Here is a 14,733-nt window from a genome sequence, read left to right as displayed (position 1 = left end):
TCTTTTAAAATTCTTAACAATATTATTCAAGCACGAATTTTTAGCAGCCAGGACACTAAATTATGTGTTTATTGAAATAAAAGATTTTATTTCTAAATAACAATAGAGAAGTTGTTTAAATCTTTTTGTATTTGTAGTTGAAATAAATCACTTTCACAAAAATAAATCTCTTTCATAAAAATAAATCTCCAATCTTTCTTGAGTGGCCACTTATTTGAAGTGAAATATATATTGCTTTGTGAGTGAGAAAAAAAAAATAGCAATATAAAAATAAATCACTTGAATGCTAGCGCCCTATTGATTAGAGAAGTCTGAAGATAAAAATGTCGTAAGGAAAGTATAAGATTTTTTTTACGACTTTGGACAATTGATTATAAACAATTCTCTACTGCGCAAGAAGCTGGTATTTTCGTATATGTTTGAAGAAATCTAGACACAGTTGTTTAAATAAAAAATAATATCATTGAGTAAATCTTAGACTCAACAGGTTAGATATAAAAGAGAAATACTGAAAAAGCAATCCAATTTCAAATTGATCGATTTGTATCTGTCTACTGTGTAATGTTTGTAGATTGGTTATTGTTATTAGAAAAAAAAAAGGCTAAACCCAAACATTCAAAAAATATATACGGGTTTAAAATGGATATAGTAAATAGTAGGACGTATGTTTCATCAGATTTTTGCTTACATATTAAAAATTATTGATGTAAAAGTATGATGAAAATTTTCGTATTTGAAACAATCGGTACATGCTGTCCCTTATTCAGATAGTGAATCTAACTGAAAACATTCAATAAAATCGGATTAAACTTCAATAAATGAAGTGATGTATGTTATATACGCTATTTTTTTAAAACAGGTGATATTGAATATTCTTTACAGTACAGTGTTAACTCCATAATCGGAATTTATTGCTGCAAGGGAGTGCTGGGATCACTGAAAGTATTAGAAAAATGTAAAAAATTCAACAATATCAATACATATAACTATTTGTATGTATTCAATTTTTTTTTTTTTTACATATTTTATTGAAAATTCTACATATTGAAGTTTTAAAAATATTTTTTAAACAAGTCGGTAATTTTTGTTTTTCTGATTCTTCTGCTAAAACTTCACTGCTTCTTCTCTCATAAAAATGAAAAATACTCTTTGCATGGATTTATTTAAAACGCGATAAAAAAAAAAAATGAGTTCACCAACAAAAGTTGTTTTATCTAATATCAATTAAAATATTGCAAGAAGATAGTACGGGTGGCAGTCAATAAAGGTACAAAAATAGTGGAAAAAACAATTTATTGTTGGGGCGAAACATTTGTAGGGTTTTGTCAGAGCTGTCTGATTGAATCCTTGTTTCAAGGACTATCTCCTTACAATGTACTTCATAAGGTCAACTATCTTCTTCCAATATAATTAAAATTAGTTTTACTGAATTAAATGATTTATAAAATTGATATTATGTATTTCTAATTCCAACAAAATATATAAAGAACAATTTCATAGGAATTAATTTCCGATATCGAAAATGTGTAAAAATTTCCACTAACAATAACTTGCCAATAGATCGGGATCGTCTGCTGAGTTTTCTCAAAGAATGTAAATTTTTTTTTTTTTACACTAGTTTGGATAACTGGATTGTTCCGAGTATCAAGTTGTTCCGGTAAATTCAAATTACCGAGATCACACTGTATATATATATTTTATAAACGAACTTTATTTATTGATGGATATTACAATCTGCCACACCGTTGTGGGCAATAGGTAATAGTGATGAATGATCACATTCTTACTAAAATAAAATAAAATAAGAATAAATGAAAAAAAGTACATAAAATCCTCTTAAAATGTATACAAACAAAAAGATAAAGAAAATTAACATAATCAAACTATGTGCATGAAAAAATAAATAAATAAAATAAAAGAATCTCTATCCTCGCCTGAGGACCTGAGGATCCCTGAGCCCACTCTATCCCCCACGTGTGAGGGGTAGAGCACAGCTCATAAGATCCCAGCGCATCTCTCTCGCTGCATCACTGGTAATGAGGCAGTGGAGGCTGAGCAAGTGCGGTATATATACATTAAATATAAGTTTCTAAATCCGCTTATTTAAAATCAAAATATGAATCTAAAATACACAATATTTGATATATTGTGATGTCATAATAAATCTACGTGGAATAAAAATTCTACAGAAAATAAAACAAATAAAAGGTGCAATGGTTGGATCAACTGATCCATTGTGTACTGACGGGAGGCATTCTGGGTCAAGGGCAAACTATACAATGTCCCATCCTTCCATCTCAGGGGCGGTTGTTCTCCACTCGATTCACTAGTCGCTAGATTAAAGCTCTTAGTTTTTTTTCCATCAACAGCTTGCTATTATTTTTCGAATTCGTTGAAGTGAAATTTCTGTATTGGATCATTCACATTTTTTTTTTTGCCACTGCAAGAACTTGGGCCTTCCTTATAACCCCTCTCCACTCTCTGCTATCCTATACAAACATTCTCTCTCTTCTGATTCCCAAATTCTTCAAGATGTTAATTACATCATACTACTTAAAATGATTGAGAGTGCGGTCAGTGAAGAGAATAAATAAATAAGAACTTATTTATTAGTGCCAAATGTTTCTTCCAGAATTTCAGGCCTTTATCAGAACAAAAACCAGATAACAACCACAATGATTAAATGGAAATAAAAAAAAAATAATATAACATAATATAAGATAACAGGTAATATGGGTACATTATAGTAGTATTATAGAAAATGCATAGTTTAATATCACAAGACTATTTAAAGTGTATATAATAATTTACAGGGAAAATAGTAATATTAAAATTAAGAATGAAAATTGTAGGAAAATAGTCCACGTGGCGGTAAATAAAAGTTATTTATTGTTAATCAACGTTTCAGCCCACATTGGCAGGGCTTTGTCAGGGTTAAACGAAATAGCAAGATATAAACTTTGTAGAATTGACAAAAAATTAAGATAAAAAACATTTCAAAATAATTGTTGTGTTTAAAAAGTACATAAAAAATAAATAATAATAACAATATAAGGAAGTATACAGGTGGACTGAAAACAAGTTACTAATAAATATAAACAGGTGTGATAAAAGTTCTAAATACATATCCAGACTAATAAATTGTAGGAGAATAATCAATAAAAATAAAATAAAAAAATATAGGTGTAAAAGGTTGAACACATTGGTGAAGTGAATATGGCTTAAGTGAGGTATAGTAATATATAATATAAAAGGGTAATATTAAAAAAAATTAATAAAAATAAACAATTAACATAGGGCTAATCACCTGTCAGGTTGAGAACAGAACGGACGTCTGAGAAAAGAGAAGTCAGGTAGAAAATGTCCCCACTTCCTATGAATGAAAAAAGAAAATAATATAGATATGAAAATCAACTAAATAAATACATGTACAAAATTAGAAAATTTTAAATGGAAGCAATATAAAAATAAAAATTAAGAAAACCGTATATTCGATCAATTAAATATGTAAGAAGAATAATAAAATCAGAGAATATAAACTTATCTAAGTTAAAAGAAGTAAGTAATAATCAATATAAATAACAGCAAGCCTAGCTTATGTACTTGGACTATATAACTTTATATATATTTCTTAAACTTATATTATTACATACAGTTTCAATATTCCTATAATACATTCTGCATTTTCTTCAATACTACTTATAAATTTATATTATGTATTATCTTCTTAAGATTTTTGTTTTAGTTTAATTCCATTTATTCACTATGGTTGTTATCTTTTTTTTTCTATTAGCCCTGATGAAGGCCAGAAATTCTGGCCGAAACGTCGGCCCTAATAAATAAGTTTTTACTTATTTGTGTTATTCGTGTTCTTTTTTGTGCACCCCAACCATCTTCTTTTCATATATGTCATCTATAGCGAACTAGCAACTCATCAATATACATAAAAATACAAGCGTAAAAGGCTCGGATAGATAAATGTTATTCCGTAAAAGTTTGAGCTTCAGGATAAAAAAAAAGCTATTATCTGTTTGTTTTTGTTTAGTTGCGCCAAACTTCATTGGTCATAAATGCCATTTATATCTTATTTAATTTTGCTTATATTTTTTTAATTTTATTTATTTTTTAATTTGATTATTTATTTTATTATTATTTTTTATTTATTTTTTCTTCCGTTCAATGTTATATTTTTGTCAGTAAATATTTTGACCTTAAATACTGAAATACTAATTCTATTGTTTTATCATCGTCCCCGAGGGTTTTTGAAATATCTGGGTTTAGTCCTAAGCTATTGAGGTGTCGAGTGAAATATGGGCATTGTTTGAAAATATGGTTTATTGTCAAATTTTTGTTGCAATACTAGCTACTATCTTTAATAAGGCTATTATCTTTCACTTATCTTATTTATTAAGGAACTAGAATATGTATTAAACAGGTAATGCATACCGCATGGTTTAACTTTAGATGATAAAATACCAGTGCTTGGGTATCCTGGTGATTTGGTACTGTTTGGTGAAAACGAGGAAACTATAAGACTAAATACAAATGAGCCAATAAAATCTAGTAAGCAACTAGTTCTCGAAATAAATACGGAAAATACAAAATATGCGGTTGGCAGTAAAAACAGCTATTACTTCGGTGATTTAAATATTGGAGGAAATTCATTTGAGTAATAGTTAGGTTTTAGTATTTAAGGTTTATAGTAAATTATCAAAACGAAATTCAGAAGGAAATCAAGGCTAGATAAAATTCTAGTTATTTTAAAATTTCTGAATTGCTCGCGCCTTTTATTCAGAAACTTAAAAGTTATAATTTCCAAAACTACCATCCTTCCATTGATCTATACAGAAGCATCATTTAAAAGTATTAAGTAAGATATTCGGAAATAATAAAGATGACCAAAGAATTTAGAATAGGAGAACACTCGGTAAATGATGGGGTGTATAAAAAAAGATGGCCTTTTTATCAAATTAAATATTTCAAAGGACTATAAATATTTTTATCCTATTTAATACTTACCAATATTTAATAATCCCTTTAGAGCATTCTCTAAGCTTGTTTAATCTCATCCGACTTCTTAAAAAAAAACCTCTGTTTAGTTATTTGTTTCAATTGAGAAACATGACAGTGTCCTACTAAATTCTCGTAATTTTAAGCCATTACTGAAAAAAATTCATAGCCGCTAAAGCAGCAACTCGTGAATTTATTAAATATGAAGAGGAAGGTGTCCTTGACCAGCGCACTGGGCGGCGTTGGTTTGAAAAATTTAGCAGTGGAGATACGACGTTGGAAAGAAGGGCTCCGGGCGACTATTAATGGATATTGATGAGGTTCTGGGGGTAGTTGTTGAGTCAAATGGTGTGTCCAAAGATACTGCTAATCCCTATCTACTCTGCATGGGACAGGTGAAAAAGGGCAGAAGACACCTCACGAACTTACTCTTCAGCAATCAACAATCACATCCTGTCGAACCAAAGAAAAGTTTAAAGAACTTCGTGGGTTCGAACTCCTGCCTCATCCACCATATAGTACAGACCTTGCACTATCGGATTACTACATGTTTCGACCCATGGGCCATTTCCTTCAAAAGAAAAAATTATAATTTTGCTGAAGTTGAAATTCCTTTCCAAGAGTTCTTTGACAGCCATCCCAAAGAATGGTATCAGCGTGGGATCGAGATATAGTGGATAGTTTACTATGGGGTAGTGTACTTGGAGTATTAACTTTCATATCAAAGAAATAATAATACAAATATTTAGTTGCAAAACGGTCATTTTTTTTTATACACCCCATCATAATTCAGGTTATAGATGGGCGTGTAAGCTTGTAGATTTTAGTAACTATAGTAATCCTAAAAAAATCAAAATAATTAATCCTATGGGTAAACAAACGTCAGAGGGGTAGACCGTATAGGTGGGAGGGTTGCGTCAGGACCGATCGTGTGAATTCAGGTTCCTACGGGCGTCAATGGTTAGATGTGTGCTGACAGCTATTGCCATCGAACTTAATTGTACATTATAATTTGGGGAAAATGATGTGGAAGATGCAGGCTATTTTTTTTTTTTTTAAATATTGTAAATTTTAACTGATAAATAAGAGTTATATATCATTTAACAAAAACCATTAGATGAAATGAAATAGATTGTATAAATTATTTACAAGTAATAATATTATCACAATTAATGAAATAATATTGTAACACCATAAGTTGTAACTAAGGCTTACGAACGAAATGGATAGTAACAACTTCAGAATGGTTAAAAATTAAAATAGACAATCAAAATATTCTCAAACGCAGCACTATGACTTGTACTGTCTAAAATAAATCATTCTGTAATAATTCCATTGTAGAAACAAAAGAAGTAGTTTTTAAAAACAATTCTGAATAATATATAAAAAATTAAGATATAATGGATCTTGATTTAGTCCGGATCCTTCAAGGTCAGAATGAAACATTAAACCACCGGTAATGATAGGCCGACAGAATTCTAAACTCCTTAAAACAAAACAACACTAAATTATTCATGTCTGCTCTGCTTAAACCGAATTCATCAGATAAATCTTCTTTCTTTGAAAAATAAAAAGGCGTATTTTAAAGGAAAAAAAGAAGTGGACAAATCAGTAGACGGCCATTGGAAACGTTTAGCGATTACAAGATGCAATGCAAGTTATTATTCTGTAGTTTTAAAAATTTATTATTTTTTTTTTTTTGCTATAAATGTTTAAAATCACCCAATAAATTCGTGAACAACAAGGCATCGAATTATCTTCGTGATTATCCAAATAATCTTCAAAAGGTGATTTAAAAAAAACTAAATTAAATCCGTTAGTAAAAATTTAGAAGCGAAAAATAAAAACCAAAGAATTAGGTCTTTGAGAGTCGACAGGGCCCCGCGATCCGTAGGGTTCTCTAAGTCTTTCGAACGATAAATTAAAACCAATAAAAGTTAATAAATAAAAGGAAGATGGTCTAGGAGCTGTTCAAGAACTTATATATTAATTAAAATATTTACTATGACCCAACGTTTTGCACTAATTTGCGGGACTTCATCAGAGCTAAAAAAGATAAAAACAACTAAAATAATGTAACTAAGTAAGAGAATAGATAACATAAAAGATGAAATAAAAGTAAACTAAGCTATAGGTAAATATGATTTCGAAATATGCGAAAATTTATATAAAAATGTCAAAATAAAATAAAATAAGATGTACAATGAAAAAGTATAAATAAACTAGAATTACAAAAAGGTATTAAGCAGTTAATGAAAAGGAAATAATAACAAATTAAAAAGTAGGTAAAAAAGAAATACATAAATACAATACACACTAAAAGATGGATAGTAATTGATTTTTAATAAACTTAATGATCTTTTACAAGAAGAGTCTCTGGAATTAAACTGAATTTGGTGAATGACACAATTCTTCCTTTATCAATTGCAATAATTTATTTCATATAAACAACGTTTCGAGAAATATCCCCCATCTTCAGGTTGCTATAAAACCAAATTCAACAAAAAACTATAACATGCGCTTACAACACTTCTAATATATCATATATACATCAAAACTATTTATAAACTATTTACCTGATAAAAATATTTTATACATAACGTATAATTATCTCCTATTTTGTCATTATTGCTAATATTTAATAATATTATTGTCATTTATAGCAACCTGAAGATGGGGGATATTTCCTGAAATGTTGTTGTTGATTATATGAAATAAATTATTGCGGTTGAAAAAGGAAGAATTGTGTCATTCACCAAATTCAGTGATTTTAATTTATTATATGTATTTGAATATAGTTATAACCTTGTAGATTAATTTTGAGTGTTTTTTTTAATGATTTTGTTATTATATATTTTCATTTAATACCAGATTGGCCTGGCGAGCCTTACTAACATGGTTAATGTAAGAGTTGCATTTTTTTATTTTTACAATTGATCATGAGGCGTAGAGTCTTATACAAAAGAAAGACACCCCTAACGTTGTATATAACGTTATAAATAATTTAAAAAAAATTAAGATAAAAATAAATGCATTTCACAACCCTTCTTTCTCCTTAGACTGGACCGTAGAATGGTAATATTTAGAGAACCCCTTTACTCCCTCCCGTATGTTAGAACTGACCAAATAAAGAGTAATGAAAAAATATCCTAAGCTTTGTTAGTGTTAATATAGGTCCTTTGACCCCGACCACCAGTCATGACTTGCCATTCACCAAATTTTTTGGTATTTGACCCATCTAACAACTTCATGTAAAGGTTAGTTGGCATTTTTTATAATTTTGGTCTTCAGTTTTGCAAGCTTGTCAGCCCGTTTGCTCCCGTACAGACCACATTGGCTGGCACTCACTGGACCCTAAAATTGTTGTTTGTGAAACGATGGCTCTTCTATATTATTCGTGGTTATCAAATATGGAATATCTAGTCTATATATGATTAAATTGTGGTTAGTCCTGATCTAATTGTCCAAGATTTTCTGATATCAATGTGAAATCATACTTTTTATTTTAGATATTTAATCTAATTCTACCAAATTATAATCACCAACCTACAATATAAAACGTAATGTTACTCGAAAAACATTTCCAAAAAAAAATTAATGGGAAAAATGATCCATATTCAAAAACGTGTATAGTATTTAATCATACAATATGCTATCGGAACGGAAACAAGCTTTTATTTCCTTGGCCTGGGTTGTTCTCGGCCGCTTTGAATCTTGTGGCCTTACATTCACTGTTTTTTATTATTATAGATTAAATTTTATTACAGGAATTTATGTGAAAGTACTCACCGTAATTATTAATAACAAACCCTGACCTATCCAGAGGACCGGTTGTGGTGGAATGTTGCGGTATTTAACTTCAATGGTTTACTCTAAAAACTGGAATATTTTCAATTGTTCTTTATAACTTTCATTAGCGTTTTGTACTTTAATGAATTAGTTGGCCTTGACATTTATGCTTTTGTAATATGAGAAAGTTAAAATGATTGTGTGAGTAAGTCGCTTTTGTTGGCTTGATTATGCTTTGTAAATTAACTTAATATGAACTTATATAATAAGACTGTTAAAATAAATCTATTCCGCTTTTAAGGGTTAGGAGTGGAGTTTTTACTTTTATGGCTCCTTCCTAGTCATTTCGGATATACGGGGGTAAGTTATATAAAGGTAACCAACCTGTTTTTAGCCGTGGTGGGGATCAAGATTTCATTAACGTGAGACCACCACAGCACTGAAATAAGTGAAGTTCCCAGGCCGGATTGGTACCGGTGCCACCAAAGCTCCTAGGCTGCAAATTTTTGCGTCCCAACAACCTGAGCTACGTACGGACCAGGGGTACAGTATATTGTAAGGGAGTACTGTTACTAAACCAACGGTTCTGCAAGGAGGTGATTTGGTCAGAATCACGATCGACCGCTAGATTTTTACCCAATTAAGGGTACCCTCTTTATGAGGCTGGATGGAACCCGGAGAACTCCCAAACCCACAGTTCTGACTCACGGATAGTGAACTCAGTGAAACAAAAAATAATTGTCTGCCATAGCCGGATTCAAACCCATGTTCGTTCAAATTTTAGCATATTTTAGTTAAAAAGATAGCAGTTAATTACTTTTTACCATGTACTATATGTATTTAATATACATAATATACGTACTAACATATAGCACTTAAAGTACATCTAGAAAACGATTACTTCCATAAAATAATGAAAACGACGTTCACCACTATCATCATAGAATAATGGTAAACTTTCTAGTAAAAATAGAAAATAATGTAGTTTAAATAAAATATATATAAAAAGAATAACAAATCAGCTAAAGTAGTCTTTGAAAAAAAATTACTTATATTGATTATATTTTATGTTTTCAAATTAGCTAAAACTACACATTATGGTAGGCCCACCACTCCGACTCTCCGATAGAGTTTTTCATATCTTGACTTTTTTTTTTCATAACTAATACTTTTTATTTATTGATAGATATTACAATATGCCACACAGTTGTGGGCAATAGGTAATAGTGATGAATGATATCCTACATACTGAAATAAAATAAAATAAATTAAATATATGAATAATAAAAAATAAAAAAAAATTTTAAATATATACAAACAGAAGAATAAAAAAAAATGAACATAATCAAACTATTTGTATGAAAAATAAATAAATATAATAACATATCTTGACTCTAAAACATTAACACTTAACGAGCACAAGATACAACGACTGCGTAAGAGTCTCTTAAAGAGATAATATTACTAAAATAATAAGAGGAGATCTTCCCTTCCTGCCCTGTCCCTGTAATAAAAAAAAATTAGAACCAGGCTTATCTTACCTTAAAAACATTTACCAACAGGAGTTAAAATATTTATTTATAACGAGCTTGATTGAGAAGTTGCCTAAAACTAGGAATTGGCTAAATTGGAATTAGAAATGATAAAATTATAAAAATATAAGTTCTTAACCTCTCTCAATCAAAAACCACGAATAAAATTTGAATTAGAAATTTGGCACCTGTTAGCGAGACTAAACGGGTACTACGGCAACCACGGCAATGACAAAATGAACTAAAGAAAATTACTTTAACATTAAATTACTGTCTAATTATTAATTTCAATATCGCATTTCGTAAGGATGACAATAGTTAATCATAATAAAACATAAAAAAAAAATTTATAGACAACAGGATATTAAGTATATCAAGCCACGATAAAAGCAATACAAAGAACACTAAAATATTTTTCCTTTCCGGCCGACTTGTGTGAAAGCAAAAAGAGTGAAAATGGGGAACATAGTCATGTTTAGAACACCAGGGCTGCTACAAATTTTAGAGTCCCTTAAGTCATTAGAGTTTATTTTTTTAATGTTTTAATTTCAATGTTTTATCCGTCCATGACAACGATATTTTTTATTCTAGGACATATTTTGAAATATCCTGAAGCCTGTTCTATCTCAATGAAAAAATAATTTAAATCAATTTTGTAAGCTTTCAACTAACACCTGAATAATGTAGAAGAATGTTCCCGAGAAATGTAAAAAAATGTGTAAACTAAGATATTTTGAATGTAATGTTGCTCTGGGACATCCATGGCGATAAGAATTGAATTGCTTATGGTAAATAGAACAGTATTGAAACATTACTATATGATTAGCTCGCCATATAAGATAAAATGAAATGTTAGGCTATTTATATAACCAGTTGTCCTTGAACATCATTTTATTCTTATAGGAATTGAAAGTTGCCCTTTACTTAAGAATCTATAAATAGAAGTTGAAAATAATGGAGGTAACATCGACCAATTCCTCAGGATGTGTAACCGATACTGAACACTTGAGCGACACATGCAGAAGCCATTCAGAAATGTGCTGTATTGGGTCGTGTGGGTTCCCCATTGTCGGTCAGGAGGGCTTCGGTAGCGAAGCCTTACTGTACCAAAGTCCTATGTGGTTTAGGTATCCTCTTTTATTTATCTGAGTTGTATTGACACCTAATTTTAATTTAGTGAAATAAATTTTTTATTTGGTATCTAATCAATTATTTAAGACAAATTCACATCTGAAATATTGTAAACAATTGAAAAAAGCGTATTAATATGAAAAACTAAAAAAAAAAAAAAAAACTGTCAACGACATTTCTTCAGGTTCCCACATAAATCAAACTTACATCAACATTTCCACTTTCTACATTTTATAATCATAGACATATTTTATTTATTTAATTCTTTCCTGCTTCACGCAGGATCATTACCACGTTGGGGAGCGTATCACAGGTGGAAGATTTCGTGATGGAAAGTTCCTTCTGGCTAAGAATGACGGACTCGCTGACCAACAATGAGAGCAACTCTCCAGGCTTATTGGAGGATGTGACGTAGGATTGAATGCCCAACTCACATATTGTTTAGTTTACAAAATACCACAAACATTCACGGATACTTCTGAAATAATAAGACAGATGAATGGAAGGAGTCTATAATTATTTTAATTTACGAAAAGGGGCCGAGGATGGGTTGTAATAATTATCGAGAAATATCACTCCTTCCTCAATGTTATAAAATATTTACGTCAATCTTATCTGGTCAAATCACGATATACGCTGAAAAAATTATCGGAGAATAACAGTTGATCAATATCTTTCATTACTTAAATATTACAGAAAAAGTTAGAATACAACGGAGTAGTTTATCAGCTTTATATAGATTTCAAAAAAGCTTACGATTCAATTGACCGCCAGAAGTTGTATAATATTTCCATTGAATCGAGAATACCAACGATATTTTTTTTTTTGTTTTTTTTCCCCTCCGAACCCTCTAAAACAGAAATAAAAATGAATTAGCAAGTGCATTACTGTGAAAAAAAGAAAAAGTAATTCGTGTTGTGTCTTACCTTTTACTACCTTTGGTATTTTAAGGTTACCTGTTATATTTAATTTTACATATGAGCTATCCATTCAAGGAGCTATTTTGAGTCCGGAGGTGAGGGGCCTCCTCGTGTTGTATAAAAGATGTTGTGTGTGGCCGTGACGTTTAATAAAGTTTGAATTGGTAATCATTATTCTGAGAAGTTTGAATTCGGTTAGGTCTAAAACAAGGCAATTCTCTACCGCTTATCTTATCTAACCTAGAATACGTAAATCAAACGCATTTTAATACATTATTAGAAAAGTGTTTAGCTTTAGCTCCCAATGTAGGCACTACTAGCGCCCCATGTGGCCAACAGTAAAACCTTACCTCCTCTAGCGCCCTCTGTGGAAGGAGAATAAAACTGGAAAGATGAGAGCCATATTTTTCTATGAGCAGCACTTTTCTTTCACCTTGTGCATCATTGCAATAATGAGCGAGAGTAGAGACATTTCTGAAGTGACTCCCGGTCACAGAGGGAAGAGGAAATATAGGGAATGGGGAGAAGAAAAAAGAAACATGAGTCAAGTCAACTTCCTTCTATACATGATTCACACTATCACATCTATCTTTATCAATATGCATATCATCATTAAAATCCATAGTTCCTTATCAAATTTAATAAACTTTCTAACCATAAATGTTTTTTTCGGTCACCCTCCCACCACCTGTAAATTGCACCATAGATTTTTCCTGTTGTACTACTGAACAAGTTGAAATGACCAAGTTCTAAAAATCACAAAGAAAGAACAAACAGTTCATTGTGCTTGTCTCAGATTTCATGGGATGGACTTGTATATTTAGATATGTTATATTTTTTATTCACGAAATTTATCAAAGGTAGCAGCAATAGTAAAATATTTTGTTATACGTCTGACAAGTGAACCTTTTGCAAACTATAACAAAACTGCAAGAACTGACATCAGAATCATATTTGAAATATCTCCAATATACACAACTAAAAATATGTGGAAATACACAAAAAGCCGTGGAAATTCAAAATTTTGTAGTCAGTGAAATAGTGGAAGACTGTCTTTTAAATCTCACCTGGAGAATATATATTCCCATCACACACTGGGATTACAGACCTCGTACACGTTCAGAATCATAAGTATTTGAGTCCCTCTATTCACTTGATAACTTTGTTTACCTCCTCTTGCTATCCACCGAAACGAAGTTTGTGTTGAAATTTCAATAAAATACCTAAAATCTATTACTAAAAAGTAGTCATTCGGTAAATATTCTAGATATATTACCTATTCAAACCAATCCTATGTGTGGTAATCCTGAAACATAGCAAAGAAGTTGCAATGAATAATTCATTTTGAAACAGCGATTGCACACTTTCATATACTTTGTATCACTTTCATATAGAATTGTTCAGTCGAAAATATTGATGCTTGAAAATCAGAAAACCACTAAGGTGCACAGCTAATGTTACAGTAAGACCAATTTAGATTTAAGCGCGGTTTAAGAGGTTTATTTAGCTCCTGAAGGGTTTCTCGTTCATGAACTGATTTAAAAGGTTTTCTGTTAGAAATACGTAAATGAATCGGGAGTCGAATCAATGGATCGATTTCTCTGAAAGAATAGTTCTCTCAAGTGAATCATGATTAGCTCAGAGCTGGTCGATTCTCGATTCAGGAGAGTTAAGAAAGTAAATACCAGTAGAGGTGGTGATAGCCGAGCGCGATGTTTATTTATTGGAGGTTCAATAAATGGATCTTAAAAATCTGGGATTGTATATGTCTTCAGTGGAACATTTAACCCCTCCTCCTCCCCCCACCCCAAAAAAGCCAGGTATAAACATTTAATTGCTACCTGGAGTTTGTTACATCATAAAAAACATAAAAATAAGAATCTAAAAAAAATGCAACATAACATAAAAATACGATACAGTTTTAAAATAAGAAGAAAAACTATCAGATATAGACCGTGTGAATCGCTGACTTCCAACGGCAGTGTGTCACCGGGTGAGCTCAAGCTGGCTGGGAACTACTGAATCAGCAGTAAGCAGTGATCGGATTCGTCTTGTATTCTCAATACCGACTGTTTGGTTTTATATTAACATTTAATAAATATTAATCACACACCATGAATTATAATTTTCTTATTATTTACAATCCTATAAGATTTTAATCAGATAAATACGCTGATAAAATTTATTCAATCAATATTTAAATGAGCTACTTGCTTAAAAATTCGTTTTTAATAGGTGTCTAAAAGAAATTAAAAAACTGGAAAGGTCACACCATTATCAATCACCAAACTGGATACAGTCCATCACGCCGGAGTCCGAATCGCGACTGGAGCATTTCGAACAAGCCCCAT

The sequence above is a fragment of the Halyomorpha halys genome, unplaced genomic scaffold (assembly GCF_000696795.3).
Source record: "Halyomorpha halys isolate HHAL.00 unplaced genomic scaffold, Hhal_1.1 Scaffold305.1, whole genome shotgun sequence".
Lineage (NCBI taxonomy): Eukaryota > Metazoa > Arthropoda > Insecta > Hemiptera > Pentatomidae > Halyomorpha > Halyomorpha halys.
This window is presented reverse-complemented; position numbering follows the sequence as displayed.